At 41.1% G+C, this 26,852-nt stretch overlaps 1 long non-coding RNA gene across 1 annotated transcript in view; it reads left to right on the top strand.

Moving 5' to 3' along the window:
* The window catches only part of LOC141418219 (uncharacterized), an 87,766-nt gene that overhangs the window by 536 nt on the left and 60,378 nt on the right, over positions 1–26,852 (top strand). The gene's annotated exons all lie outside the window — the stretch shown is intronic.

Raw genomic sequence — 26,852 nt, forward strand, 5'->3', positions numbered from 1 at the left:
GCGACAGAGGCCAATAGGAGAAGGGAACCAGGAGCTAGAGAAAAGGTGAGATCAAAAAGAATTAACCTAGAAGGTAACACCCACGCACAGGAAATCAATGTGAGTCAACTCCCTGTATAGCTATCCTTATCTCAACCAGCAAAACCCCTTGTTCCTTCCTATTATTGCTTATACTCTCTCTACAACAAAATTAGAGATAAGGGCAAAATAGTTTCTGCCTGGTAGTGAGGGGGTGGAGGGGAGAGGGAGGGGATGGGGGAGGGGGGAAGGGGGAAGGGGGAGAAATGACCCAAACATTGTATGCACATATGAATAAAAGAAAAAAAAAACCCGAGCATTGTAACTTACTTACTGTCAGGTTAAACTTGTTTTTTAGATACCAAAATGAAGCTCAGAAAGGGTAAGCGCCTTGTGTAAGCTCACACAGCAGATGATGGCAGAATCCGAGCCCTGAACCCAGCCCAAGTCTCTTCTACTGTCCTAGGTTAGGCGGACATTTGCTTGCCTGTTGGAGTCTTGGCCTGTTTAGGAAATGGGCCTAGATCTGGCACATTGCCTGATTTTGGCTTGGTGATTTTGAAAAGATGACTTCTTTTATCTTTTTTTTGTGAAGCGTGTTGGGAAACTTGTTCTCTGCTTGGTTTCTCTGTGTAATCAACAGCAAACTGCTACAAAAGTGCTGTTTTAAACCTTAGAGTTGCAGGGGAGTTCAATGGAGTTAGGGATCCCCTCCTCTTCCTCCTCCTCACTTTAAAATTAAGGGAAAGGATGACCAGCATAAAGAAAGGGAAGTAAATCCATTCCAAATTTGCTTCTCCTCAAACCCCACTGGTAAAGTGAAAGACTCAAAACTCAGCCCCAACTATGTGGGCTTAGAAAACTCAGCCCCAACTACGTGGGCTTGCTAGGCCGTTTTGGAGGACAGAAGAGAGGCAGAAAGGTGACTTAGAAAGTGGGGGGCTAGACTGGGAAAGAATGAGAAGTCCAGCCTCCATGGAGCTGGTCTCTTAACATGCAAAGGTCTTCCTGCAAGGGCCAAATGACTCATTTTCTAAATCTACTTCCTAAGCAACTTGTGGTGTGTTTGCAAGGACAACAAGTAACACTTGTTGTCCACAACAACCCCTCCACCTCAAGCCACCGCAGTTTCTTACTGAGTTCTCGTGCAGGTTTCTGTCTTAACACTAGTAAGATTCTAGAACCTAATACTGGGTACAGATTCTTCATTTCTGTAAAATGTTTTCCGATATCTAGAACACCAAGGAGAATTACCAACAAAGGATCTACATTTCAGATAGGAGAGTAATCTACCCTAAGCAGAGTGTTGGGGAAATAAGAGGGGTGGGGAAGGCCCTTTAGCCTTTGGCAATGCCTGGCCCTTTAGTCTTCGTTCCTGTGACTTTTGCTCCCTGTGAGCCAGGTTGAGATGGTGTTGCATTTTGTTTAGGTAAATGGCAGGCCTTGTCCACTTAGAGATTTAATTTAAAAAAAAAAAAAAAACTGAGGGAGCTTCAAATTTGCTTTCCAAAGCCAAGTGGATGTGATTGCGTCCAGGGACATAAGATGGGGCAAAAAACTCTGCAAAACCCCTTTCAGAAGTGTCTAAATTCCCAGCTAAGATCACAGCAGGGACCACAGACGTCACACTTGGAATCTGGAATGAGCATTATAAAACTGGCAAAGCTGAAAAGGCATTAGTAAACATTATTAAGAATTCCTTGCAGGCAATTAGACTCCAGCTATATCTTTGGAGAGGGTGGTATTTTTTTTTTTCTTCTCTTTCTTCCTTTTTTTTCTTTGCATCTTTATTTCTATCTTGCTAATGAGAGAGTAATGAGGCACAGATTTTGTTACCTACAAGGAATATCTCAGCAAAGCTCTAGTGAACTTAAAACCAGTATTTACAAACTGATTATTGTTCGCATTCATTATAAATTTTAAATTAGGAGGAATTGTAATAAAGGAAACCAGGAAACGAGCCATTCCTCAGTCAGAGGCTTCATGGTCCCTTAAATGGTGAAATGTGGAAGTTGTTGCCATGGTTAAACTGCCAGTGGGAGGAGACAGGCTTGGGCATCATGAAAGAGTGCATTTCACAGTTCCAAAATTCTTTCTTCCCCTTGTTGATTTTATAAAACACGATTGTCCTAATCCGTGTTCAACGCTGTGCTATCTGGAAGGTACAGTCCTAAGATGTATTTTGAATTAAAGCATATCAAACGTGGTGACACTGTTCACTAACTTACCTCCCTCCATCCCTTTCTTTTTCTATGTATTCATGCATTTTCTGAGTTCCTTTCTCCAAAAGAGAGGAAAAAAAAATTGTGTAATAGGAACAACCTCTTGACCTTGACTGAGACTCTGCCCTTCCTGCTACTGGGATCTACAGGGACAGTGAGGCACAAATGCCAATCCAGGGAGGTGACCCTTCATGTGGGACTCTGTCCTGAGCCCCAGTGCCCCTCAGAGTGGAGAAAGATGCTCTTTACCTCCATTCTCTCCTCTCTGCCTTTTTATTCCTGTACTTCCTCCACTTTGGCTGTAGTTGAAAAGGTGGGGAAATTTAGGTTTCCCATCCATGGTCACTCCTTGACTTTCTGTATATATTTTTTATTTATTTTTGATTTGGCAACTAGATTCTCATCTACCTGTGGAGGCCAGTCGGTGTTTGCCCAGTCACCAACTTCCCTTATTGTCACTTCTGAGCAAACAGCCATGTGACTATACCTGTGCGGAATAAGAAGGTAGTAGGAGGCAGTCACCTGTTCTGAGATTCTGGCTCCAGGTGGTGTAATTATTACTGCTGCCCTTTACCACTTTTGCATGTGCTGGGCCTGCGTGATAAATTGTGTGACTTTCTGGTCCAGTGGTCTCAATGTGTGACCTCAGAGCTAGAAGCATCTCCATCACTTGGGAATTTCTTAGCCCTGGGCCTCATTCCAGTTCTTCAGAATCAGAAACTCCTGGGGTGGGGCCCAACCACTTGTATTTAATTTTTTAATTTTAATTAATTTTTTTGTTGATTCTGGGATTTGAACTCAGGGTCTCATGCTTGCTAGGCGAGCACTCTACCACTTGAGCCACTCCCCCAGCCCTTTTTGCTTCAGTTATTTTTCAGATAGGGTCTTGCACTTTTTTACCCAGGGCCAGCCTCAAAATGTGATTCTTGTACCTATACCTCCCGTGTAGCTGGAATTATAGGCATGTGCCATCACACCTGACACCCATTTGTGTTTTAAAAAGAACTTCAGGTGATTCTGATATACACTAATGTCTGAAAAACACTGACTTAGGCACTTGACTAAATTATTAACTCACATAATTTCATTTGATACTCAAGACAATTATGGAAACTGAGAATTAGAGGGGTTAAAAATGAGTGAAGCAGGAATTTTCATCTAGGATATTAGATGTCAGAATACCTACTCAAGTGTTATCAGGATCGATGTAAACATGCTTATGTGCACATGGCCATATGCCATTTCTCTAACGTGAGTGGATTTATTCAACTGCATTTTGCTTCTAGTAGAACATACAGTTTGAGCAAGAACTCTGAAAGGGGCCCAAGAGTTGAGAAAGGGAGATACTGGGTTCTAGACCTTGGGTTCCTAAGTCTCGGGAGATGTGTCCTGTTAACTGGATTAAAAAAGTCCTATGATGTGACTTGTCTTTTATGTGGAAGATCAGCTTGTAGTCAGTCCCCACCCTGCTGCTGTACTGACCTTTTCCTCCCAATTCTTGATCTCTGACAGGAGCTTTGTATAGGCTTGGTGAATGGGGAGTAGTTCCTTTACTTGGTGACATTAAGCAAAGCCACCAGGTGGGCAAAAATGGGCACAGACTGCTCTCTATGTGTAGTTCCCCACTGGAAGAACACACTTGACGGGGAGTCCAGAATCTTTTGGGAATTACAGGAGATGCCTGGTGAATCTGGAAGGATTAGAAAATCTTCATTTGTTTCAGAGAATAAAGTTAAAAAACAATCATCTCATGTATTATGGGGTATAGCTTGTAGCTAAGAGCTTGGAGACACATAAGGCATGATTTACTTTTCACGCTGGCCCGTGAGCTTTTCAGTGCGTTCTTAACCTTGTCCTACCATCCACCAAATGGAGATGACATTTCTATACGTCTTGCAGAGACAGTGAGGATTAAATGAGATCATGCACTTAAGATGCTTACTCCAGTGTCAGGAACATAGTAAGTGCTCAGATCTGTGGTTGTTTTTCTTAGACCCAATGGAAATTTTGTCGGTACCATGGAGGTATGATAGGGAAGGCTATTTTTAAGATTTAAAGGAGTGCACAGGAGACTAATTTGACAGAAGTGGGAACCATCAAGAGGGACATAGGGGCAAATGAGCAAGCCATAGGACACCAGGATGTTTCCTACAGATTTCTATCAACAAGGCAGCACCATCACTCCTGGTGTAATACAGAAGTGGCCTCAGGTCCTTTCTAAACTAGGATAGAGAGCTTCAAAGCATATTACAAATGGGTGGGGGTTGGCATAGGAGGCAAGGTGAGAAAAAGAAAGAGGCAGAAATAGGTATAACACATACACATGCATGTACACAAATGAGACTTCACATTTTATGGTTATAGTTTATGAAGTATTTGCATATTCATTAGGATTATGCAGAGCAGGACAAGGGTTGAGCTAGCAGCTGGTACATAGAAACCTGGCAGGCTGAAGAGAAAACCACAGCTTTTAGGAACCAGATCCATATGGACAAAGGGCAAGCAAGGAAGGCAGAGGACCAGCTGTGAAATACCAGCATCCAGAAGGCAAAATTGAATTTAATGTAGTTTTGTTGAACCTCAGTTTCCTCACCTGCTAAATGGAAATAATTATGGTGTCTGTCTTGGCAGGCTGTCATTAGGATTGGATGACACAATGATTGCAAAAATGTTTAGTACTGGACAGGAATGTAAGCAGTTGTGAGCTGGTTAGTGTGAGGAATGTTGGGGACTTGTGAGGAAAGGAAGCTGCAAACAGATTCTAAGAACAATGAAAAGAAAGTGGGGGAGAGGAATGAACAAAAAAAGAATTTGGTATTTTGGGCCTGATTTTGGAATTCGCAAAGCTAGGCACAGGAATCCTTGTCTAGTGTTCTTTCTCAGAACACAGAGATCCTCTCTCTGGCCTCCACTTCTGTCAGCGAGTTCCTAACACAAGACTCCAAGTTCTCTGTGTGACATCCAGGCCCTCTGCAGATGATTAAGCTGGAATAACTTGGCCTTCTGGTTCCGAGAGAAGATTGTTGTGCAAATTTCTTAAATTGGTGGTGCTTACTGGAAATATGGCCTAGTGACCAAAGCCTTGGCCACATCTAGGAGCTGTTTCTGGAACATTCCTTTGGGTAATAAGGGCTTGTTCATAATTCTAGACCTTACCAAATTTCTGGTATGTCTTCTTTGTCCTTTAGTTAGGACAGTACTCAGTAGCTGTGTTCTCAACAACATCTGATTGTGATCACTTTCAAGGTATCCAGGGTTTCTCCTTTACCATTCCTATCTCTCTTCCCTGAGATCAGGCCTTATCACCTGACTTGACTTCCCTTCTCCCTCTATTCCCTCCTTCCCTTTACTCCTTCTTTTTCCTCCTTCCCTTCCTTCCTTCCCTTTTCCCCCCTCCCCATTTCCCCTTCCCTTCACTCCTTCCCTTTCCCCCCTTCCTTCATTCCTTCCCTTTTCCCCCTCCCTTCATTCCTTCCATTCCTTCCTTCCCTTTCCTCCTTCCCTTTCTTACTTCCCTTCCTCGTTCCCTTCTCTCCTTCTCTTTCCTCCATCCCTTCCTTCCTTACCTCCCCTCCCTTCCCTTCGCTCTTCCCTTCGGTATTCCCTTCCCTTCCTTTCTGTCTTCCCTTCCCTTCTGCCTTCCCTTCCCTTCTGCCTTCCCCTCCCTCCCTTCTGCCTTCCTCTTCCTTCTGTCTTCCCCTCCCTCTCCCTTTCCTTCCCTTCTATCTTCCCTTCCCTTCCTTTCTCTTCTCTTCTCTCCCTTCTTCCCTTCTCTTCCCCTTTCTTCCTTCCCTTCTTGTCTCCCTTCTCCCCTTCACCTTCCTTTCTTCCTTCCATCATCTCCATTCAGCATTCGTGTTTACTTCATGAATTTTCAGCTTCCCTGATCCTTTGCTATGTCTCAGCCCCTTTCAATTTAGTGGATTTCTGGACCTCAACAACTTGGTCTTCTCCTATCTCATGTTGTCTAGGCTATGGTCTAATACTGACACCCTTAGTTTTCAGGAGTGAGGCTTGGATTAATTGTGGAACCTTGAAACGTGATCATTTTAAGCAAAAGAAACAGGTAGCTTGGTGGTTTGGACTTGAGAATGGGATCTGACAACTGGGGCTTTGTTGCTCTTGTCTTTGCTATCAATTAGTAAGTAAGCAAAGAGAGTATGCTGGAAGCTTCTTCCTTATTGCATGTCTCTGGGCTCCTCACAATCACCAGACTATAACACTTTCTCCAGAGGGGTTGGATTCCTTTGTGAGAAAAGCAAGGTGATCAAACCTGTAGAATTAAATGGTAAGAATTTTAATATCCTTGACTCCCAAATCACCAAAGCCCATCAGAAGGGACCAGGGAAGCTTGATCCAAACAACGCTTTTGGTATGGGTGGTTAATTTTTAAGACCCAATCTTTGTGTCCAAGAACCTGTAATGCATAGGCAGAGGTAAGATTGTCAATCACCAATTATTTCCTCCTTCCATAGTGCTCAATCTTAAATACAACAATAGCTATATGGTCACCACAAGAAAATATCTAGTGTCAGGAATCTCTTTATTTTTTAATTTTTTATTAAGATATATTTATTATGGAGGGGGCATTCATTGTGACAATTACAAATAGGCTTATATTGTACATTGGCTAATCACCTCCACCATGTCTTTCCCGTGACTTCATCCCCACTCTACTTCAAGCAATTGCAAGAAGTTTCTTTGTTCTATTTAGTTTATATGAACTCCATCAACTATATTCCCTCACCTGAATCTCCTTCATTCATTTTCTCCTCTTCCACAAGTATCCCCCTCCCCATTGTACTATTTTACAGTCTTGTCTTCTGTTATTAATACTTAAGTTGGTGTTCAAAGGGATTTCTCAAAGTATCCCTACTGTGAGTATACTTTACTCACAGAGGTTATTGGTCTGTTCAACCCCTTCCACTACTCTCCCTTATGCCTTTCCCTTCTACCTCCCATTTTTCAACAGCTTTCAATATATATTCTTATATCCTCCACCTTCACACATGTTATGTTTTACAGTATTGTTGGTGCTCTATCATTCTCTTTTCCAAGTTCCAAAGAGTATGTAGTTCCACTGTTACAAACATGTTCTACATATGAGTTTGTATATGATCATATTTATTTTGGGTATATATTCATCTTTTGGATCGATCTTCTACATATGAGAGAAAGCATGTGGTCTTTATCTTTCTGAGCCTGGCTTACTTCACTTAACATGATGTCCTCCAGTTGAATCCATTTACCTTCAAACAACATGTCATTATTTCTGATGGCTGACTAAAACTCCATTGTGTATGTGTATCACATTTTTTTGATCCATTCATCATTTGTAGGGCATCTGGATTGTTTCCATCACTTGGCTATTGTTAATAGGAATCTGTTTATTTTGACACATATCTTTGCTCCATTACTGACTTTTGGCAACATTAGACTTTGATAGAATCAAGTCTCTTATAATACAAAGTCACCCAGTTCTATTCTGGTCACCATCTCTTGACAGAGCTTGGTCCCAAATCCCAGTGTGGCCTTCCCACCTGTTTCTTGGTTTTCCTGCCCCATTTGTGGTTCTCATAAAGATGGTAAGCAATTAGGCTGTTCAGTTGTGGCACATGGTAGTGTAAAATTATGGAATTTAGGATTTTAATGAGTTCAGGTGCCATACAAAAGAACTCCCCACAATTCTACCCCACCCCTTGGCCATAAAATTATATGACTTTAGAATTGGGGCTTTATGCAGACTGGACTAAACCATTTTATTTAAAGAGAAAAAATCAACCAAGAAAAAAGAAGTCAACGCAATTATATGCAGATTTGTTCATAAATCAGGCACTGCAGCAGCTGTGTGGCACGTGTGGTCAATCCTGAGTTTGTTGCTGGAACTTGAAAGATAAACATGAACGTGCTTCCACACAGGAAAATCTGTTCACAGCGAGGAGCTGACCCTGTTCTTTAAATAAGGCTAATGGTGTGACAGCCTGCTGTGCCCTGGTACATGTTGCTGTTTGGTGGTGAGGGTCACATAAAGAAGAGACCAAAGAAGGAGGAGTCATTTACCCAGGGCACAAAACAGACCCTCAACAGTGGGCAGAACTTGATTCTTCCAGCTGGTATTCTAGAGCCCAATTAAGCCAGGTCACTGCAACAGGCAGATTTTTTATATGTATTTTCAGATGTGAAAGATCTTTTACCCTGAAGCTAAATAATGCAGAAAAAAAATGTGCAACTTATGATCCAGACATAGTCCCTAGACTTGTGTCCTTTGAAATATATGTGTGTGTCCTCAGAGCTCCAAGCCCTGGGCTTGCCCAGGGTGTGTGGAGAAGGGAAGGATAAACTGAGGGGACCCATCTGCTTCAGGAGTCACTGCAGGCCTGATTGCTTTTGCTCTGGCCCGGTGCCAACAGGGGTTCAGTGCAAAATCCAGCTGTTTTCCTGGTCCAGGTGTTCCTTGGGGCATGAAGTATAGTGCAATATATACCTTGGAAATCCTGGGTGGACCTGCTCCTGCTTGCTTCAAATAAAAGGAGACCCTATAGGTAATGGTGAGGATTGTTTTGTGGCAATATGGTGGATGGAGGATGATATAGTAGTGGGATCAGTTAATTAATTAAGACTTGTGGTGACAGAAATTGACCAAACAAATATGACTAACTTCCTTTTATCTTTTACTAAGTAAAAGAAGATGGTTTTGGAAAGGGTCTGTCTGATTTTCCTATTTTCTTTTTCTTTCTCCCTAGTATTCTATCTGCCTCAGTGATCCTTCAGTTATAAGGGGTAAAGCTCTTTAGTAAATCTCAGGTTAAATCCATTAGATGTAACTATGTCTTGCAAGCGTGTTACTCAGCACAGTCCTCGCCATCAGGCACTGGCCATGTGGAAAGATCTCTTATCACTGGGTGATTTCCTTAACCTGGGAAAGTGCTCATAGAGGCATGACTTTGGATCCTGTTTTCAGATGACTACTGAATCTGTTACCCACAAGAGTCTAAAAGAAAATTCATACCCTCAAGACACACACGCACATGCGTGTGCACACACACAGACTCACACAGAAGTGATGCATCATGATTAATAAATGAATGGAACTATTTGTTATTTATTATTTAAGCCTTCAATACTGGCTGGCCTGAGTGATACATGAAATATAGGTAAGTAATTTATTTATTAGGGAAAATAATGATTTTCTTCCCACAGCATAACCTCCTCTGACCCCAAACAGCAAGAGTTTTATCAAATACAAATATGATGGCTTGTAATTTTAAAGTCTTGGAGAGCATTGTAACTGACAACCTTTTTAACATAAGTACATTGAACGAATAATTTATAGATGTATTCTGGGAATATTTTAGGGTGTTTTATTACTGCTTCTGAAAGCAACGGCATGTTATCGATTTTGGTGTATTAATACAACCTGAAAGGTAGGGCCCATGCTCCGTCTCTCATCCACATCGGCCTTGATAGCAAACAATATATTTTATTGAAGGGAACCTTGAACCAAAGCAGCAGAGGTTAACAATTACACGTCATAGCCCAAAGTTTAAGATAATGAATTTCACTCATTACAGAACTCCCACTTTGGTGAGGCTGGGGTTTCATCCAAATTTCAGCCACCGTTCGCAGCATGAGTGACTTCTCCTTGAGCCCACTCATCTCCTGCCACTTCCTTGGGATCCATGAAGCTGCTTTTCTACTGAAAGGGTTACCATTACTCCTTTTCTAAAACCATGTTTTTAGAGTAGGTTTGGGCTTGTTTAAAAGAGCTGATTATGTTCCTCTTGCTTGTATTTGCTTATTGCTTTTAGATGGTTTCTAGATGGTTAATGCTTGATTTGTTACCACCTTCCTATTTGAAACTAAATTTGTTTACAGTTTTGGTGGTACTGGGGATTGAACTCAGGGAATTCTCTACCACTTGAGCCATGCACCCTTGTCCTTTTTGCTTTTTAGTTTGTTTTTCAAATGAGGTCTTGTGCTTTTGCCCAAAAGGCTTTGGACCACAATGCCCCTGCTGCTTCTACCTCCCCCTCCCAATTAGCTGGCGTTACATCTCTTTGTTATGTTCAGATCTAGAGATTTACTTTTTTTAAAATAAGCACATTAGTTTCCAAATTCCTGACCCCAGCATTTAGGATTCTCTCTAAATTGTCCTCACTATCTGCAGGCTTCAACACGAGCTCATTGTGAGAGCCAAGCTGGCTTCTTATTGTCTCTAAAACTCACCTCCTTCATTCCTATCCTCCTGCCTTTGATGCTGAAGCTCTTTTGTTTTTTGCCATGCTGTCTGTTTTGTGTGTGAAGATTTTCCTAACCCCTTCAATACATAATTTCCTTCTCTGAGTCTCTATATAGTCACCAGCTCTGTTATGATTTAGCCCTTTACCATAGTGGCCTTAAGTTATTCTGCTTCTTTTCATCTAGTTTTATATTACATGGGCCACAAGTAATGTAAGGAAAGGAATCTTACATGTTACATCTTCATTGCAACTCCCCATCATTTAGGATGCCACTGGACAGGTATTGGGAGCCCTGTATATACTGAATTTAATATGTACCAAATTTAAAATATACTGAAATTTAAGGAAAATTGATATCAGTTTTGAAAGTATAGTTTAGCTTAGGTCACTGTAATGATTAAAAATTGTAGTATGATCAGAAATTGGGCTTAATTATTGGGATAAACTTTCTTTTATTATTTTTAATTAAAACCCTCTTATTGTAAATATTATAGATGCTCCTATTAGAAAGACCTGAAAAACTGGAGAAAAAGAAGCTAAAATAGGAAAAAAGTCTCCTCTAATCCCCTTAGCTAGCAGCACTAATACTTCAGTTATATGCCCTTCCAGAATTCTTCCTTGCTCATGCATTGTTTTGCGAATGTATACATACATTTTTACATATATTGATATTCCTACCTTCATTAATGTTGTAGTATAACTTACCAGAAAAGATGTAACTGGGACAAAAAGACATGTATAACACACAGAGGGGTGTGTGTGTATGCAGATTTGTGAGTGTGTCTTTAAAAAAGTATCACACGCTATTGACTGTTTTGTACCCTGTTTTTCTATATCATCAAGGTGATTTTAATGTCTGCATGCTAAGTCATTGTATTTTAATTTATTCAACCTGTTGATTATCACTGGACAGTTAAGGTTTTCAACTTTTCATATCCACAAATAATGGTAAAGTGAGCTTTTGTTGTTACTGTTTTTAGACAGGACTTTTCAATTAGTTCAGGCTGGCCCTGAACCTGGGATCCTCCTGAGTGGTTGCTTATAGGCATCTGTCACCATATCTGGCTAAAAGTGAGCTTTTTGTAGGTAGATTCTTGGCACATTTTTCATGATTCCCTTAGGACAGAATCTTAGAAGTGGCATCTCTCTCTCGCAGCAGTTGCTCTATTGCTTGAGCCATGTCTCTAGTTCTTTTTGCTCTGGTTGTTTTGGAGATAGGGTCTCACTTTCAGCGAGGTCTGCCTGGACCACGATCTTCCATTATGCTTCCCATAGATGCTGGGATGCATGCCACCATGTCCAGCTTTTGTCAGTTGAGATTGGGGGGTGGTGTCTCATAAATTTTTTTGTGGTCAAGCTTGGGACCAGAACCCTCCCAATCTCAGCCTCTCAAGTTGCTTAAGATGACAGGTGCATGTCACTACACCCAGCTACTGGTTGAGAGGGGGCCTTGTGAACTTTTTGTCTTGACTGGCTTTGAACCATAATGATCCCAATCTCAGCCTTCCAAATAGCAAGGATTATAGGTATGAGCCACTGGCACCAGGTTTACTTCATGTATCTCTTGGTAGCCTGCTAGGTTCATGGAAGGACCCACCACAGAATGAGGGAGTGTCTGTTGGCTTAAAAAGGCATGAGGCCTCATGGATCTCCTGAATCCAAGATTAAGATGCACAACTCAGGCTCTGAAATGAAGAGTTAAGGTGTCTAGTAGCAATTTTAAGTTTATGTTACGCCTGTGGATCAGGGCTTCTGAAATACGGCACTATGTACATTTTGGATCAGAAATTCTTTGTTGTAGGGAGCTGTATTTGTGCCATGTGTTGCAGCAGCTGGGGCCTCAACCTTTTGGGTGCCAGTAAGCTGCCCTGGGTTGTGATGGCTGGAAATCTCTCCAGACATGGCTGAATGTTCCCTGAGGCAATCAAAGTGCCTACAGTTGATAGCCATTCATGTAGATAATACATTTTGTGTTTTGTGGTGCCCCATTTATTGTCCCCTATTACAGGAATAGCTCATATAAGACAGAACAGGATATGGAGGGAATGGGTTATGAGGCAGAGAAGTTTATGTAGAAAGAAAGAAAGATACTCTGCTTGAAGTATAATGATGCATCAGACATCTCTGTATCAGTGAGACTGCAACGTGGAAGATATTTCTTCCTGAAGAGGGAAATGAGCAGGAAGGTCAATGATAGGGTTGACAGACCAAGTGGACCACAGAAGCACAGAAGATTGAGTTAGGAGACAGCATAGCCTAGAAGGAAGAGATCAGGTTTTAGAGTCAGACAGTGGCTTAATTTCTAGTTTGGCCATGGGAAATGTATAACCTGAGTTTCAGTGTAATCAACTGAAAGAGGAGTCCATCAAAAGCTAATGTGGATAAATGAGGTTAAATTGGGTACACACGGAAAATGGTTAGTGTTGGGTACACAGTTGGTTGTCTGGAAAGGTTAAAATAGTAGCTGTTTTATAGGCTTCAATGAGATGATGTGTGCTGTGTTGTAGGCAGAGACTGGAACTTTTAGATGGTAAATGCTTTAGGATAGGATGAAATCAAATTGTTAATGGGATGGAAATCCAGACCTAAAGTGTAAGTGAATGGAGAAGAGGAGATTTAGTGCTTTTTGAATGGGAATATGACAGAAGAAAATGTGATTCTAGAAAGATTAGATTGGCAATGACTTGTAAGATGAACTCACCTGGGGAGAGACAGGAAATGGATGTACCACATATGATGAGAAAAGATGAGGGCTGGATTAGACCTCTGGGTCTCCATCCTCTGGTCCTTTAGTATGACTGGAAGATGGTGTACGCATTCCTGAGACAGATGTGTGATCAATAGAAAATAGGGCCAAAGTTTATGTTACTAAACCTCAATTCCTCCAGAAGCTTAATGAACCCAAAGGTGTGGTCGTTGAATTCTCTTAGGTTTTTTTCTGTTATTTCTCTTGGGTCCACTCTGATTTCTTTTGAATCTTGAGAAGTGGAGTCTATTCCATGCCTCCATGGCTGTTGTTTATGTGAGCACAATTCTCCTTAAATCCATCTGGGGGATAATAGATCTGGTCCTGCCTGCTACTCTCCCTGCCTCACTCTTGGGATATATACCTGATCTGTGCTGGGCCTTTTATAGTGTTCTTTCTTTTTGGACATAATGATTGGCCCAGGAATAGGCATGTAACCATGGTCAGGCCAGTGGAATTCTTCTCTAAGATTTCATAGCTACAAATAGGGGAGGAAATATTAGTTTATATTTTGATCACAAAGTGATAGAATGTGATCCTAGAGCTACTTATACAATTTGAGAGATGAAGCTGATATCAGTGACTAGTAGGGATGCGAGGTGGAGGACCGGAAGAGTGGAGGGAGAAAGGAAGAAACAAAAGGAATTCCAGGATTGTCCTGGTCCCCAAAGATATTGCTTATGCTTGATAAGCTTCCCTTCTGACAAATTCCTTTATTTTTTATTTAGGCTAGTTCAGTAACGGGAAATTGACAAAAAGCTCACGACATGGGCACATGTAGAATCTGATAATGTCCAGAAGCCTTGCAGATTGCATTGCACCTGGCAATGTTTGTTTAGTTACATAATACATAGTTACATAATAAATAGTTATCGAGCATCTGCCATGGACCAAGCACTGTGCTGGATACTGAGGATATAATAGTCTACTTGAGTAAGAATTCTTACTCTTTCTGTGCTCTCTGGCAGGACACACAGCCAAATATGAGAGAGAAAGCACAGAGCATGAGGGGGAAAAGTATCAGGGCTGTGTTAGTTGGAAGAGTGTTCAGGTCACCATCTCTAGAGGCAAAGATATTGATGGTAGATCCTAAAAAAAGGAGGAGTTATCGGGGAGAAGAGGATGAGGAAGAATCTTCAGGCCAGAGAAACAAAATCTGGAGGAGTCATCAGAGGTGAAAGAGGTGGGGTAACAAAAGGAGAGAGGGAGGGAGATATTAAAGGAAAGAATTGGAACTTGGAGTGGCTAAGGTGGGGTTGAATGTATTTGCTATAACTTCAGAACTGTTACAAGCAGAGAGGGACATCTCTGAGTTACAGTGCTCAGAGGTTGTACTTAGTACAAGCAACCTTCCCCGGGGCCACCAGACCCCCTCTGTGAAAGTGCAGCTTGCAAATAATCCTTGCTCCTCTGGGGCTGTCTCCTAGGACTCAGAGTGGAGAAGGGAGGGAGGAGATGAGAACAGACATTTAGTTTTTTGTTTTGCATTTAGCCCGGTGTGGACTGACGGCTTTTAAGGATCTGATTATTTTCTCCCAGAGGGTCCTGTGGTCAGATGCCAGCTGAGAGGATCCGTTACCATGGGTGACATTTTCATCCAATGGGGAACTGCGTTGCTTGTTTGCAGAGAGGCAGATGGAGCAGCTAATCGATCTAGTCTGGGAGGTGACCTCACCCTCCCCTCCAGTGGCTCCACCACACATTGAAAGCCGGACCCCAGGGGGTTGTGGAACACACACCAGCGACTGGACCTTTGATTGGAAAAGACCTCCACTCACCAGGGACTCTGGTCCCAAACAATGCCCTGGTTTATTTATTTATTATTTTTTTAAGCTAAGGTAGCCTCCACACTTCCAGGGTTTTTATAGCCCCTGCCTTGGGCAAGCTGGCCAAAGCTGATTCAGTGTATATGAATGATACAGAGTGTTCCAGTGTAGTAAAAATCAGCAGGCATTTTTGTTGTTGTTGTTAAGGCATCACCTGCGTTCAAGCATACAGGGATGGATCCAGGTACTGTCCTGCCCTCAGGGACCCTTAGGATGCAATTAGGAGCTTTCAGTCTGGTCACAGAGTAGCCAAAAGCCAACCAACCATCCATTCAGTTCATTTATTGAATAAACTTGAAATGAGCTTTGACAAGATGCCAGATGTTATGTTTAGGGCTGGGGATAGAAAGATGGCTAAGAGGTGGCTGATGCTCCCTGGTACTATATTTAAATATAGGAATAGTTAGGGCTTACTGAGTTCCCTGTCTGTATTCTCTCATTAAACGTTTATAACTAGACATGGATTGCCAAAGCTAATTTTGGATAAGAAATCTAGGTCTTGAGGGAACAGTAACTTTTGCATCATCACCCTGATTAAACTTTGAATTTGGGGCTACTGCAGACCTACAGTTAGTAGTATTTCTATTGGTGCCACCATAGTTTAGCATATATGTATGTATGTAATCAATTTTATTGGTTAAAATATACTGAAGGATATTTTATATTGGGGCTTGATTTAAGCTCAGATGGTGAGAAAAAGTTGCTCCTTGAATCCTTAATCCTAGTGGATGAGGTATCACAATACACGTGTCTTCATACTTGTACATGTGGTAGGACTGGTCAACTTTCAAGTTCAATCTCAACTTTCTCATCAGGTAAGAATATTGAGATTGCTTTGAGCCAAGCTTACAGGGTTTTATGATAACCAAATGGAAATGAAACAAAGATGTAATCTCTGGACCTTGTTGGGCAGCGTCTGTGACAGTTCCTTATCATTTAGTGGTCTTATCTTTCTGGTGGTGTTGTGTGTTCCCAAAGCCACTTGCTCTTTTGATGAATCATTTCTGCTGTGTGAGTGGAGGAGGTCGTGAATAAGAAGTTCTCAAGCCAGACACTGGTGGCTCATGCCTGTAATCCTAGCTACTCAGGAGGCAGAGATCAGGAGGATTGTGGTTTGAAGCAGCCTAGGCAAATAGTTTGTGAGACCCTTTCTTAAAAAAACCCATCACAAGAAAAAGCTGGTGGAGTGGCTCAAGGTGTAGGCTCTGAGTTCAAACCCCAGTACTACCAAAAAATATAAAAAAGAGAAGTTCTTAAAAGTTGCTCTTCTATCCCCATATATTTGCAAGAGATCGGTGAAATAAAACACACCAAGTTTTCATCACCTCCCTCCTTCTTCTCTTATTTTTATTTTTCTAATGTTTTATCCCCCAGTCTCCTCCCATCACCGCTGGTAATGTCTTCCTCTAAACTGCTATGCATACAAGCATCACTATTTTAATTAGCAAAAAGCAAACAGAAGTATGAAGCTAGAAGGCACAGCAAGGGAGCCCACCACTTGCATGCTTTAATTATTCATCGAGGTAAATAAAATTAAATATTTTCTCAGCAATCCAGAGCAGGATCTGAAGTAATTACACTGTCAAATTCATCAAATATTCTCTCATCAAAATAAAAACCTCGACGTCATTTAATAATTTATAATACAAATACACAGAAATTGTAAGATATTATAAATAGAAAACTGCAGGGCAAGTGAACATGAATTAGTTAAGGATTCTGTTCTAGAAAGAGGCTGTCATGAGCTATATAAATTTTTAATCAGAAATATTTTTGAGGCCTAATTTAGAGTATGGACTTTAGAAGTCCAAGGGCACAGGAAAACAACAGCAAATTCCCACTGCCTGGAGATGTGTAAACATTGCTTTTTCAGGAAAACCGAGGGCTCAAGATGACTGCAGGCAGGAAGAAGGCATGTCATCTTTGATGTTCCAGATAATCTGTGACACTGCTTGCCATCGACACAGGTAGCAAATGCACTGATTAACCCAAAGGGGAAGAGTCTGGTTCATTTCCACCAAGACAGAGCAGATTTTTTTAAAACCTTTTTTAAAAAAAAAATCATATGATGGTTGTACTAGGGGTACATGGTGACATTTACAAAAGTTCTTACAATATATCATAGTTGAATTCACCTCTCTATCATTCTCTTTTATCTCCTCCCCTTCCTGGAATAGTTTTAACAGGTCTTATTTTTCCGTTTTCACACATGAGCGTAATATTTCCACCACATTCACCCTTCTGCACTGTTAACCCCCAAATAGGATCTGTTTTATCTTCCTGTCCTCCATTTCTGAAAAAAGACATTTTTGGTTAAGATAGCTATACAGGGAGTTTAATGTGATATTTCCATGTATATATGTGTTATAACCTGAATTGGTTCATGCCCTCTATTTTTCTCCTTTCTGCCTTAGTCCCCTTCTTATGGTGATTTCAACACATTTCAAAATGCTATGTTCTAGATTGACTCTTAGAGTTGGTTCTGACCTTCTCTATGGAAATCCAAGATTACAGGGAGGTTAATGATACCTCCATTAGTCTATTTTAATATTGTAGTGAAAGCTAAAGGTGACAGTGTTTGGGAAGGGCTTAATTTAAGCCCCTTAGGGATTTGGATATAGCATGGGCTTGATTGATTTAACATCCCCACCTTCCCCAGGGGATGAAACAGGGGAGATGGGTGGTAGTTTACAGATTAGGGATTAGACAAAAACAGCAGATCTCTTGGAGTCTCATTTTTCTAGAGTGGCCATTCAAACTAATCCCCTGTTGTAAGACAGCATGCAGGTAAGTGACCTGAGACAGATGGCTATGTAAAACCTTGGTCTGCAGTAGAGGTTGTGACTCTAATGTCAAGAGCTAAACTAGCCAGTCTTCACCACTCAGCCCAGAAAAAGCTGTCCCTCCTCCCAGAGCTGCCATCAGCCTCACCTGCAGCAGTCATCCTGCAGGGTTCAGCTGCCCCTTCCCAACCAGTGGCAACTGGTGACATTTCTCCTTTTCAGAAAGCTTCCTCCATCCCTGCACCTGAAGGTCTTCACTTCCCTATGGTCTCTTTAGCATCTCTCTTTCTACATCTGTCAACATGTGCTAATCCAGTGACTTAATTTTTAGCAAGTTTCTGTGTCTCCTTTCTCCTCCCACTTCTAGGCTCATTGAAGAGAAGGGCCATTATAGATGTCGTCTGTTTCTTCGTTACTGACTACACATTGGGATCTCAGCACACCCTTTAGGTTTAAAAGGATGAGATTCAATAGGTCCAGCAGTTCACTACCAGTAATTGGTTTAAGCTTTTTGGGGGACTATTTAGAAGTAGCTATAGAAATTTGGAATGTGCATTCATTTTCTGCCAGCAATTGGAGAAAATTGCTTTGGAAATACAGGCAGGGTTCAGTGGCTCATACCTGTAATCCCAGCAACTCAGGAGGTGGAGATCAGGAGGATCACAACCCAGGCCAGACTGGGGAAGTATGTGAGACTTTATTTAAAAAAATAACTAAAGCAAAAAGGGCTGCAAGTGTGGATCAAGTGGTAGGGTTCCGGCCTAGCAAAGACAAGGCCTCCCGACCAAATACAAACCCCAGTACAGCCAAGAAAAAAAAAAAAAAAGGGAGTATACAAAGACCTATATATGTGAAAGAATGACCAGAACAGATTTTTTCATGATGGCTAAAAGTTAGAATCATGTAGATGTCCACTCCTAGAAAAATTGTGATTTAAATTATGTATTTATAATACATTATAAATTATGGTATATACCCTAATTTATAATGTATATACACACAATGAAATTATATACTAATTAAAAAGAAATATTCTGTGTTGATAGGCCAAAATATCTGTATACTTATATATAAAAGTGCATATGCACAACATATGTAAGTGCACACATTAATGTAGTCAGGGGAATATTCAGAGAAAAGGACAAGAAGACATACACAAGTCATCCGTGATGTGTCTGTCATTGGTAGGACTAGGAAAGCAAGGCATTTTATTTATTCATTTATTTGAACTTTTACTATTTAAGGAAGAAATTTAATGGACTTATCATTCTGTGATAAAAATACTCTTTTGTTCATGCCTTTTTTATTGTTGTACTGGGATACGTTGTGACATTTATAAAAGTTCTTACAATGTATCATAGTTGAATTCACCCCCTCCATCATTCTCCTTTATCCCCCTTCCTCCAGTCCTGGAATAGTTTTAGCAGGTCTCATTTTTCCATTTTCATACATGAGTACTTAATATTTCCACCACATTCACCTCCCGTTCCCTTTCCTTATATCCTCCCCCTCCCACTGTTGCCAACCCCCAGACAGGACCTGTTTTAACTTCCTATCCTCCATTTTAAAAAAAAATGAGGTTTTTTTCTTTGTTTAAGGTAGCTATACAGGGATATTTCCATGTACATATGTATTATAACCCAAATTGGTTCATCCCCTCTATTTTTCTCCTTTCTACCTTAGTCCCATTCTTATGGTGATTTCAACAGGTTTAAAAATTCTGCATTCATTCTTGTATAGGGAACACATCAGCCATATTCATCTTCTTAACTTTCTTCCTTTACCCTCCCTCTCTCGTAGGTGACCTCCCCTTAGTGTGACCTGTTTTTCATAATATTGCTTATATTTGGATTGGGTCTGTATTCCACATATGAGAGAAAACATGTGGCTTTGGTCTTTCTGAACCTGGCTAGCTTCACTTAAGATGATGTCCTCCAGTTCCATCCGTTTACCTACAAATGACAAAATTTCATTCTTCTGTATGACCGAATAAAATTCCATTGCAAATAAACACCACAGTGAAAAAGATTCTGAAGAAAATTTGTTATAGATGTGCATGGCGGTTGCCTGTTTGATGAAATAGTCTAACGTTTAAACGTTCCCAATACAATTCAGTAGTCATTGTAGACTTCGTGGCCTTTCTTAGGGGCATTAAATGCAGACCAAATTGTCTATACACGGAAATTCTCCTTTCTTTCCTCATGGATACCATGCAGTGGTTACTGACATGAGCAAAGGTGACAGAGGACATTGCTGAGTAGAAGTTTTAAGAGTCAGGTTTGCGCTCCCCTCTTTTTCTCTTGGTCACAAGACCAGCAAGTTTTCAGAAAAAAAGTTTTCCATTAGCCTGAGCCCCTGAAGCAGAACGTCAGCTGGTGCTGAGGGACATAGGACGCAAGCCAGAAATAGAACCCTGATTCTGTGAGCTGCTGGGATTCCAAGGGTTGCTTCTCACTGTAGCATAACCTAGATGATGTCTGACTGGTACAGCTGCTCATGCACAGTTCTGGTGTCTGTTCTCTCCTCTCTCTCCCTCTCCCTCTCTCTCTCGACACCTGTGATTGAACTTAGGGCTTTATACCTGGTAGGCAAGCTCTCTACTACTTGAGCCATGTCTCCATTCCTTTTGCCTTTAGTTTGTTTTTCAGATAGGATCTCACACTGACTTTGTGAGATCCTTCTTCCTCTGCCTCCCGAGTAGCTGTGAATACAGGTATGCACCCCCATGCCTTGTTTTTGGCATAGGGTCTCACTAACTTATCTCCAATGGAGATTGTCCTGTCTCTGCTTCCCAAGTTGCTGGGATTGCAGATGTGCACCACCACTTCCTGATTCACTATTTTTTTTTTAAATTGAGGCCTTCACTAGTTTGAAAATAATGAAATCTGAATTCTGGTCCTAGCTCTTCCACAAACTTTTTGTGGAATTATTATTATATTAACTAGGATGTTGCTTAGATTGCAAGAAACTGACAATATAATTAAAAGTGACTTAAACATTAATCATAATTATCAGCTCACATAACAACTAGTCCAGAGTTGCAGCTTTACGACATCACGGGGAGCTCAGGGTCTGCCATCTTTCTTCTTGGGCTTTATGTTAAGGTTGTGCAGTGCTGTAGAAGTTTTAGATGTTATATGAAAACATTATGGTATCCCATGAAGAACAGGCCTATTTCTTTCCATGTATTTCTTTTTCTTCTTTCTTATTTTTAATTAAGAAAGCAGTTCCTGAATATTCTCCAGCTGGCTACCTGAATAGTCCATTGGCAAGAGTTGGTCACATGTCTGTGACTAACTCAGTCATTGTTGTGTGCAATGAGTGCACTGTGACTGCTTTTGACCTGTCATGATTCATTCTCTCTGGGGTCAGCCATGGCCCCTTTTCTGAGCTCATGGCTAGATGTTAAGTGATTACTCAAACAAAATTGGAGTTTGTCCTTAAGGAAGAGGATGGAATTAGCACAGTATCTACCTCAGTGACCTTAAACCAGTGTATTCCCTCCTTGGACTCATTTCCCCATTGATAAACTACAGACACTGGGCAGGATGACTTCTAACAAAGGGATTAGTATCACAGAGTCTACCAGTCTTGTTTGCTGAAGGGATGGAATCCAAATTTCCTTACTGGACCTCAAGTGGGACAAAGTTATTGTCTGTGCTCTCGAGTGCTACTGGCTTAGGTCATCCTAAACCTTATTTCACTAGATTCCTGACTGGCAGATCCATTATGGGTTCCGACTCCCATAAAACTTTGCATCTTGTATTTTACATGCCAGGAGCGAATGTGGTGTATGTGTGCAGTTTTGTTAGTTTTTAGTTACATATCACATTGACTTTAAAAGTGCTTTCAAGACTTATAAGTGCTTTGTGCTTGGAGAATTTTTTCGAATAGGTCCCTCTTCTCCCATGCACCACAGTCCCAAATCTCTGCATCCCCTCACAATTTGCCCTGACTCACGGCACTTTATTGGCCAATTTAAAATAAGCTGGTTCCCCAGGGCTCTAGAACCATGAACTCCAAAAATAATTTATCATCTTCATTATTAAAAGTAATAGAAATGATTTGGGATAAGGAGTTATGAAGCCAAGTGGGTAGACCTTGTGGGATTGAAGCTGAGGTCTTTACTTCTACTGATTGTCGTCTATCCACGTGCTGGCCACCAATTGCCTGGGAATAAGAGGGCTGATCTGAAGAAAGCGTCAGGGCTCTTATTTGATTGGGCCAGGGAGACATATACAGCCAAGACCTGTGTAGGGAGTGGAAGGGGCTGGGTAGGAATGTGTAAAAATTGATATTGTTTATGTCATCTTGTCTGTCCTGACTTTTGGGATTCCTTTAGCAACAATCTCCCCCACCCTACTGCATGCCCTGGAAGGTTTTTTTTATGAGCTGTTTGTAGCTTTGCTACTTGGTTATGACTGAGAAAAGGAGTCCTAAGTGGTATGGGGTTTCTTGACTGGCTTGATGAGATCCTTTTTTTCTCTCTCCAATATGCTGGGTTGCTAAATTGCTCCTCTTACTCCCAATAAGCACACTGCTACTCCACTCTGGTCTACTAATAAAGCGAATAATTTCAGCTCTCAAACTGCCAGTACTATTTGTTGTCACTGGGAAGTAAGGCCTACTATGCTCCTGGGTTGGATTTATATTTCTGGAGGGCCTCTTAGACACATTGCTTTTGAACCAAAGTAGTCCCAAAGGTGTCAAGGACAGAGCCAGATCACCACATTAAAGTGGACACAGCCTATCACAAAGCTGTTACAAAATTTCTTGCCATTTGGCCATGTTAGAGTGACTGGTAACATCTCTTACAGAATGTAAGAAGTTCTCCTTCACCTCTGGTACCTGTCAAAATGAAAGAGGAAGAGTAGATTTTCCTTTCTGCAAACCTGTGATTATCAAATCAAACACAGCTACCAAAATTTATACAAAATAGCTGTATATTTTAATGAATTATAAGACACCATTCTTATAACTGCCATCAAGATCAAGAGATAAATCTACCAGTCACCTCAGATGACTCTGTATCACATCCAATCTCATCCTTCCTTTTCCCTGGAAGTCACCACTATTTTGGCTTTCCTAGTAATCACTTCTTTACATCTATTATAGCTTCATCATCCAAGTGTGCATCCCTACACATTTTAGATGACTCTTGACATACATTTCAAGTGTCTTTTCTTATAATTTGTCTGTTGACCTATAGTTTTGCATTAATATGGCTATTACTGCTGGGGCACTCACTGTACAGTTCAATATAGTTCTTTGTCCTCTGTATTTCTGGCAGATTGGGAGCTGTATTCAGAGACCTGGTTAGATTCAGGTTCAACCTATTGAGTAGGTAGCTGTGAGTCCTTTCACTAGGACACACACAATGACTGATTTTTGCATATGTATATATAAACAGCAGCCAGTGCTCGATGCCTGGATCCACTAAGTTAGTGAACATTGCAAAACGGTGATACCTTGTTTGGTCATTTCCTTTCATATATTAGCCAGAAAACTTATAAACATTTCTACTTATCTACTCTTTGATGACCCAGTGGTATTCAGAATCAATGCTTGATTCTATTCCTTTATTTACTAGTTTTTCCAAGATAATGAATTAATTCTTATTATTTTTTAATGTAACCAATTATTTAAAAATATGAACTCGAGGACTTAAGCATGAATCAATGGGGTTTTAGACTACCCTTTTAATCTGTAGGACTTCATGGTCAGTGCTTATGCTTGCGAACTTGGTGTCTACCTGCTTCCAAATCACCCAGAGAGGAAGCAGTTAATCTCTGTATGGACTCCTCAGAGTTCACTGAGCCAAGCCTGATTTATATTTTGTGTCTCTCTTTATTTGGTTTGAGTAGCAGGTTAGGGCTAGCATGGCCAGAATATAAGTTCTAGCTGAAGAAAATTGAAAATTGAGGGTTGCACTGTCAAGATCTTTGTCACTGTGGCATGGATGGCATCAAATATCCCATTCATGCAGCCCTGCTACCCTGAGCACCAAGCTGCTTTATAATGCCTTCGTCTGCTCTCCCTGTGGCTTGACAGCAGGAAGAAAAGGCCCCATTACACTTACACAAATATTTTCTTTTTGCTCAATGGTTAGGTTTTTCACTAGAAATGAATAAATTGACTTTTAGTTGTTAAAACGATGTGTTCTTTTCTAAGCATCTGTGAGCTCCATAAGTATTTTCCATAATGCTTTGTTTCTTTCAAATTGGTTCTGTCCAGTTTTAAGATGACCTTATATTCAAGTTCTCGCTCTCAATCTCTCTCTCTCCTCCCTCTGCCCACCCTCCCTGGCTCTCTCTCCCTCCCTCCCTCCCCTCCCTCCCTCAATTTCTCTCTTTCAAGGGAAAGTCTTAAAGCCTCAGAGAGTCAAGGAAACTGAAGTAAACCAAATTCTTTCCAAGCTGGGCCCACATGGCCATGAGGCAGGCCATTGGCTCCTCTCATTCTCTCACCCCAACTAGCAATGAGGTACTACTGTTAGAAGCCAGGTACTGCTCCTTGGCGACAGCTGCTGCTAACAAGTAGGTCGTTAAGCAGGGATAATTCTGGTATGACCAGACTGCCTTCCTGGCCTTTATAAATATCACTCCTCACCAAACTTCTTGTTCTTTTTTTTTTTTTTTTTCAGAACACTTGTTTTTTGAGTCTTTAAATAAACATTTATAACCCACAGATGATATAAAACGTATTCTTACTCTGTCTCTCTGTCAGGTGAAAAAAGCCAAAATTTGTCTTTTACTTTCTTGCCCTTTCTTTGCTTGCTCTGGACATACCTAGGCTTAGGTTATAAAATTGCTCACTTCCATCAATAAATCTAATGTTTTCTGTTATCTACAGGGACTTGGTTTTAAAATTTCAAAGCCCTGTTCTCCTTGACTGGCTGGGTCACATGGAAAATAAAAATGAATGAAAAATAGTAATAAATGCTGATTTTCTATACCCCACTAAGCAAAGTCTAAATTAAATGACTTCACTTAAAGCTTTGCAGGGAGAGACCTAATTAATTAAAAACACCAGGGTTAAACAATTGGTCATCCATCTCTAAACATAAGGGAAGGACATGCTGTATGACATTCTAGTGAGAATGAAAAATGGGCAATTGCATGGGTCCTACATGATCCTGATTTGGCAGGGGACCCTGGAGACTTTTTAAAGTAGCCCCCCTCCCTTTTTCTGAGACATATGGGCTCTACACAATTGTCATACTTAATCTGAGAAACTGGGTTCCCATGCATTCTGTTTATTCTTGTCCTTCCTCGAGGCCTGTGACTGGGGCTTTGTGTGTGTGTAGCAGTTGGAGTCAGCTTTTGTTCAGCTTTAAGATGAAGTAAGACAAAACCATAAACATGCTACAAACCACCAGAATATAAGGGGGATTATTGGTGCCATAACTGGGGAACCAGGAGGTCGTTATTTCAGTTGTCCCTTCACCCACCCAACCACATGTGTCTCTGCTAGTCTAGGAACAAAAGAGATTGAAAAGTCAGACAGCACTGAGTTTATTTTAATGGGGGCCCTCTTAAGTCTGGGCATAGCTGGTGGGTATTTAATGGACAAATGAAGAGTGTCTTGCATGGGGGTCTCAGAATTCAGGGAAGCATCAACATAAACCAGCCCCAGATAGCCAAAGCAGCTGGGCATCATGGTGTGCACACCTGTAAGTTACTTGAGAAAACACAGCTTCCCGTGTGCATGTCTAATTACCGGAATAGACAGATCCCTTCCTAGCATTCATTTCAGAGGCCTGGCAGTTGGAGGGAACTGGCTTCTCCAAAAGGGAGTTTGACTATGGCTGGAGGTATTTAACGAGAGATTCAAGAGTCATGAACTGTGATAGCAAACCAAGGACACTGACACCTGGGGTAGATGTCACCCAACTCTGAAGAATTATGTGTTAGAATGCAGACATGCAAATTTAAAGGCTAATGAAGTTTTTAAAGCCATAGTAAGCTCCCTTCGAGGAAATGAATACCAAAGAATTGCTTTCAGAAACTGGGACAAAACATAAAACTAGAAGCAAGGGTAGTCCTTTCCTTCCCTCCTTCCCTCCCTCCCTGCTTCCCTCCCTTCCTCCCTCTTTCCCTCCTCCTTCCCTCCCTTCTTCCCTTCCTCCTTCCCTCCCTTCTTCCCTCCTCCTTCCCTCCCTTCCTTCCCTCCCTCACTTCTTTCTCTTCTTCCTTCCTTCCCTGCCCCCTTTCTTTCCCACCTCCTTCTTTCCCCACATCTAAAGTGGAAGCAAATCTTATTATCACTACCCTAAATACATAGCTGGATCCAACTACTTCTTATCACTGTTATAGCTACTATGCCTTTGGGTCTCTGGATAATTCACTTCTAGAGGAAAAGTTCTTGCCAGTGGTCATTCTTCTGAAATGAGGGTTCAAGGGCACCTGCACATTCATGTATGGGGTGGGTATGTTTTCTTACAGAATGTAAGATTGCATATAACAAGATGCTCAGGTTATCTCTTGCCTGATTATTGCCTTATCCTCTCAGTTGGTCTTGATACTGCCACTTATGCCCCCTTCCCAATCTATTTTTGCAGAATAACCCAAATAATAATTTAAGAATAGATTAAGTATAAATTACCTTTCCTTTTTCTTACCTTTCTAGCTACTCTGGCCTCCACACTATCCTGCAAATACACTGAGCACGCCACTTCTCGGGGGCCTTGCCCTGGCTCTTCCCTTGGCTTGGAAAATTCTTCCCTCAGATATTGTCATATTTGACTCCCTTCATTCAGGTCTCTGCTCAAATCTCCTTATCAAGGAGGCTTGTCTTGATAACAGTATTGAAAATAGTGCTCCTTCATTTTATGTTCCCCTTCCTTTTTCTTTTTTTTTTTTTTTTTGTCTTTGGAGCATTTATCACTACTCAACATACTGAATTTATTTCTGTGTTTCTCACCCCAGCTCCCACCAGTAGATCATAAGTTCCATAGGAATTCCATTTTGTCATTGCTGTTTTTCTGGCACCTAAAATAATCCTGTCTTACTCAGATT

This window comes from Castor canadensis, chromosome 16, assembly GCF_047511655.1.
Source record: "Castor canadensis chromosome 16, mCasCan1.hap1v2, whole genome shotgun sequence".
Lineage (NCBI taxonomy): Eukaryota > Metazoa > Chordata > Mammalia > Rodentia > Castoridae > Castor > Castor canadensis.